Source organism: Balaenoptera musculus, chromosome 14 (assembly GCF_009873245.2).
Source record: "Balaenoptera musculus isolate JJ_BM4_2016_0621 chromosome 14, mBalMus1.pri.v3, whole genome shotgun sequence".
Classification (NCBI taxonomy): domain Eukaryota; kingdom Metazoa; phylum Chordata; class Mammalia; order Artiodactyla; family Balaenopteridae; genus Balaenoptera; species Balaenoptera musculus.
The window spans coordinates 51,163,561-51,169,560 of record NC_045798.1 but is presented as its reverse complement, the minus strand read 5'-3'; positions in this window follow the sequence as shown (position 1 = coordinate 51,169,560).

The following is a 6,000-nucleotide window of genomic DNA, read 5'->3' as shown; positions in this document are numbered from 1 at the left end:
ACAATGTTATATTAGTTTCAGGTGTACAACATAGTGATTTGATATTTTTATAGATTATACTCCATTTAAAGTTATTATAAAATATTGGTTATATTCCCTGTGCTACACCTTACATCCTTGTATCTTACTTATTTTGTATCTAATAGTTTGTATTTCTTAGTCCCCTTCCCCTATCTTGCTCCTCTCCCCACCACTCTCCCCACTGGTAACCACTAGTTTGTTCTCTGTAGCTATGAGTTTGTTTCTGTTTTGTTATATTCATTCATGTGCTCTTTTAGATTCCACATATAAGTGAAAACAGTGTTTGCCTTTCTCTGTCTGATTTGTTTTACTAAGCGTAAACCTTCCAGGTCCACCCACGTTGTTGCAAATGGCAAATTTCATTCTTTTTTATGGTTGAGTAATATTCCATTTGTGTGTGTGTGTGTGTGTGTGTGTGTGTGTGTGTGTGTGCGCCACAGCTTCTTTATCCATTAGTATGTTGATGGACACTTAGGTTGCTTCTATGTCTTGGCTATTGTAAATAATGCTGCTATGAATATTGGGTGCACGTATCTTTTCTAATTAGTGCTCTTGTTTTCTTCAGATATATACCCAGGAGTGGTACTGCTGGATCAGATGATAGTTCTATTTTTTATTTTTTGAGGAACCTCCATTGTTTTTCATAGTGGCTGTACCAATTTACATTCCTACCAATAGTGAAATAGGGTTCCCTTTTCACCACACCCTTGCCAACACTTATTTTCTGTTGTCTTTTTAGTGATAGGTATCCTGACAGGTGTGAGGTGAAATCGCATTGTGTTTTTTTTTTTTTTTAAGAAGGGTAGTGGCTTTAAGACATTTAAGAGGCAGTCGCCACCAACTATTTTATTTTATTTTGTTTTATTGGAATATAGTTGCTTTACTATGTTGTGTTAGTTTCTGCTGTACAGCAAAGTGAATCAGTTATATGTATACATATATTCCCTCCTTTTTTGATTTCCTTCCCATTTAGGTCACCACAGAGCATTGAGTAGAGTTCCCTGTGCTATATAGTAGGTTCTCATTGGTTATCTATTTTATACATAGTAGTGTATATATGTCAATCCCAGTCACCCAATTCATCCCACCCCCCCTTTCCCCCCTTGGCGTCCATACATTTGTTCTCTATGATATACATTAATATATGATATTTGTTTTGCTCTTTCTGACTTATTTCACTCTGTATGACAGTCTCTAGGTCCATCTGTGTCTCTGCAAATGGCACAATTTCGTTCCTTCTTATGGCTGAGTAATATTCCATTGTATATATGTACCACAACTTCTTTATCCATTCCTCTGTTGATGGACATTTAGGTTGCTTCCATTTCCTGGCTATTGTAAATAGTGCTGCAATGAACATTGGGGTGCATGTATCTTTTGGAATTATGTTTTCTCTGGGTATATGCCCAGGAGTGGGATTGCTGGGTCATATGGTAATTCTATTTTTAGTTTTCTAAGGAACCTCCATACTGTTTTCCATAGTGGCTGTATCAATTTACATTCCCATCAACAGTGTAAGAGGGTTCCCTTTTCTCCACACCCTGTCCAGCATTTATTGTTTGTAGATTTTTTGATGATGACCATTCTGACTGGTGTGAGATGATACCTTATTGTAGTTTTGACTTGCATTTCTGTAATAATTAGCGATGTTTAGCATCTTTTCATGTGTGACCCAAGATGTGATCTATCCTGGAGAATGTACTGTGTGCACTTGAGAAGAAAATGTATTCTGCTGCTTTTGGATGGAATGTTCTATAAATATCAATTAAGTCTATCTGGTCTAATGTGTCATTTAAAGCTTGTATTTCCTCATTAATTATCTGTCTGGATGATCTGTCCATTGGTAAGTGGTGTGTTAAAGTCCCCCACTATTATTGTGTTACTGTCAGTTTCTCCCTTTATGGCTATTAGTATTTGCCTTATGTATTGAGGTTCTCCTATGCTGGGTGCATAAATATTTACAATTGTTATATCTTCTTCTTGGATTGATCCCTTGATCATTATGTAGTGTCCTTCCTTGTCTCTTGTAACATTCTTTATTTCAAAGTCTATTTTGTCTGGTATGAGTATTGCTACTCCAGCTTTCTTTTGATTTCCATTTGCATGGAATATCTTTTTCCATCCCCTCACTTTCAGTCTGTATGTGTCTCTACGTCTGAAGTGGGTCTCTTGTAGACAGCATATATATGGGTCTTGTTTTTGTATCCATTCAGCCAGTCTGTGTCTTTTCATTGGAGCATTTAATCCATTTACACTTAAGGTAATTATCGATATGTATGTTCCTATTACCATTTTCTTAATTGTTTTGGGTTTGTTTTTGTAGGTCTTTTTCTTCTCTTGTGTTTCCCTCCTAGAGAAGTTGCTTTAGCATTTGTTGTAAAGCTCGCTTGGTGCTGCTGAATTCTTTTACCTTTTGCTTGTCTGTACAGCTTTTGATTTCTCCATTGAATCTGAATGATATCCTTGCCAGGTAGAGTAATCTTGGTTGTAGGCTTTTCCCTTTCATGACTTTAAATATATCCTGCCACTCCTTTCTGGCCTGCAGAGTTTATGCTGAAAAATCAGCTGATAACCTTATGGGGATTCCCTTGTATGTTGGGATCCCCTTATTTGTTGCTTTTCCTTTGCTGCTTTGAATATTTTGTCTTTGAATTTAATTTTTGTTAGTTTGATTAATATGTGTCTCTTATGATTGGGTTTCATTGATCTCTTCTATTGTTTTTTTGACCTCAATTTTATTTATTTCCTCACTGATCTTTATTATTTCTTTCCTTCTTCTGGCTCTGGGCTTTGTTTGTATTTCTTTTTCTAATTCCTTTCGATGGTGGGTTAGGTTGATTGAGATTTTTCTTGTTTCTTGAAGTATGCCTGCATCACTATAAAGTTTCCTCTTAGAACTGCTTTTGCTGCATCTTGTAGATTTTGGAAAGTTGTGTTTTTATTTTCATGTCTCAATGTATTTTCTGATTTCCTCTTTTATTTCTATACTGACCCATTAGTTTTTTATTAGCATGTTGTTTAATCTCCTAGTGTTTTTGTTTTCCCCGTTTTTCTTCCTGTAATTAATTTCTGGCTTCATACCATTGTGGTTGGAAAAGACGCTTGATATAGTTTCTATCCTCTTAAATTTTTTGAGACTTGTATTGTGGCCTAACATGTGATCTATCCTGGAGAATGCTTCATGAGCACTTGAAAAGAATGTGTATTCTGCAGTTTTTGGATGGAATGTTCCATTATGTATCTGTTAAATCCAACTGGTCCAACGTGTCATTTGAGGCCACTGCTTTCTTATTGATTTTCTGTGTGATGATCTCTCCATTAATGTAAGTGGGGTGTTAAAGTCCCCTACTATTATTATATTATTGTCAGTTTCTCCCTTTTTGTCTGTTAATATCTGCTTTATATATTTAGGTGCTCCTATATTACGTGCATATTTGCTTACAAATATTATGTCCCTTTCTTGTATTGATCCCTTTATATAAAGTCTTCCTTTGTCTTTTTTATAGACTTTTTAAAAAAATTATTATTTTTGGCTGCGTTGGGTCTTAGTTGCGGCACGTGGTATCTTCAGCGTGGCACGTGGGATCTTTTGTTGCGGCCCGTGGGCTCTTCATTGTGGTGCGTGGGCTTCTCTAGTTGTGGTGTGCAGGCTCTTTAGTTGTGGTGTGCAGGTTCCAGAGCTCATGGGCTCTAGTTGTGGCACGTGGGCTCTAGAGTGCAGGCTCAGTAGTTGTGGTGCACCAGCTTAGTTGCTCTGCAGCATGTGGGATCTTCCTGGACAAGGGCTCAAACCTGTGTCTCCTGCATTGGCAGGTGGATTCTTAACCACTGTGCCACCAGGGAAGTCCTAGTCCATTGATATTTAAAATGATTTTTGACAGGTATGTTCTTTTTGCGGCATGCCATTTTGTTATTCACTTTCTGGTTGTTTTTGTAGTTCTCTGGTCTTTTGTTCTTCTTTTAGTCTCTTCTCTTGTGGTTTGATGATTTTCTTTAATGTCATGTTTGTGTTCCTTTCCTTTCTCTCTAGGTTGTTTTTTTTTTTTTTTTTTTTTAAAGAGTCATTGATTTTAGTTGTCTTTTTTTTCTTTTTTTTTTTTTTTATAAATTTATTTATTTATTTTTGGGTGTGTTGGGTCTTCGTTTCTGTGCGAGGGCTTTCTCCAGTTGTGGCAAGCGGGGGCCACTCTTCATCGCGGTGCGCGGGCCTCTCACTATCGCGGCCTCTCCCGTTGTGGAGCACAGGCTCCAGACGCGCAGGCTCAGCAGCTGTGGCTCACGGGCCTAGTTGCTCCGCGGCATGTGGGATCTTCCCAGACCAGGGCTCAAACCCGTGTCCCCTGCATTGGCAGGCAGACTCTCAACCACTGCGCCACCAGGGAAGCCCTCTCTCTAGGTTTTTTATGTCTATTGTAAGTTTTTGATTTGTGGTTAGTGTGTAGTTCATATATGTTGACCTATAACTGACCTATAACTGTATCTACTTGATCTATTTGTTTAAAAATGTTAAAACACATTCTAAAAGCTCTGCATTTTTTACCACCTCCACCTTGTTTCATGTTTTGTGTGGTTTTTTTTTTTTTCCTTCTATTTTTTGGCTGTGCCATGCAGCATGTGGGATCTTAGTTCCCCAACCAGGGATTGAACCTGCGCCCTCTGCAGTGGAAATGCATAGTCTTAACCACTGGACCACTAGGGAAGTCCCTTGTTTCATGTTTTTGATGTCATATTTTACATTTTCATGCTTAGCCATTAACTGTTTATTGTAGTTATAGTTAATTTTACAATGTTTTTGCCTTTGTACTAGGTTATTTAAGTGGTTGATCCACAGACTTTACTATATATTTGCCTTTACCAGTGGGATTTTTCACTTCCTATAATTTATTTCTTGTTGCAGCTTTTTCTTTTTTACTTAAAGAAGACCCTTTAACACTTCTGTAAGGTCAGTTTAGTATTGATGAACTCTTTTAGTTTTTACTTGTGTGAGAAGCCCTTTCTCTCTCCTTCAGTTCTCAGTGATAACCTTGCTGGGTAGAGTATCCTAGGTTATAGGTTTTCTCCTTTCGGCACTTTAAATATATCATGCCACTCCCTTCTGGCCTACAAAGTTTCTGCTGAAAAGTCAGCTGATAGCTTTATGGAGCTTCCCTTATATGTGACTCTTTTTCTCTTGTGGCTTTTAGAATTCTCTTTAACTTTTGACATTTTAATTACGATATGCCTTGTTGTAGGTGTCTTTGGGTTCATCTTGTTTGGCACTCTGTGTTTCTTGTACCTGGATATCTATCTCCTTTAGGTTAGGAAGTTTTCAGCCATCATTTCATCAAATATATTTTCTACCCCTTTTACTCTTTCTTCTCCTTCTGGGACCCCTATAATGCAAATCTTAGTATGCCTGATGTCCTAGAGGTCCCTTAAACTATTCTCAGCTTTTAAAATTTGTTTTTCTTTTTGTTGTTCTGATCGAGTAATTTCCGTTGTTCTGTCTTCCAGATTGCTATGAGTTCTTCTGTATCACTTAATGTGCTGTTAATTCCCTCTGTGTGTTTTTCATTTCAGTTATTGTATCCATCAGCTCTGACCAGTTCTTTTTATGTTTTCTAGTTCCTTATTAAAATTCTTACAGTGTCAATTCTATTCTTTCCCCTAGTTCAGTTAGCATTCTTATTACTATTGCTTTGAACTCTTTCTCAGGTAAATTATTTATCTCTGTTTCATTAGGGTCTTTTCAGGGTTTTTTTCCCTTGATCTTTTGTTTGAAACATATTCCTCTGTATGCTCATTTTAACTTTCCATGTCTCTATGAAATTAGGTGAAACAGTTACCTATCCTGGTCTTGAAGGTGTGTCCTTGTATGGGAGCATTCTGTGCAGTCTGAGTGTGCCCAGTAGCTTTGGTGCAGAGCTGGTTCTCAAAAGAGCATGAGCTGCCTCTTTCCCTGGGGTGTTCTGGGAGCCACCTCTTTGGTGGGAGGTAAGA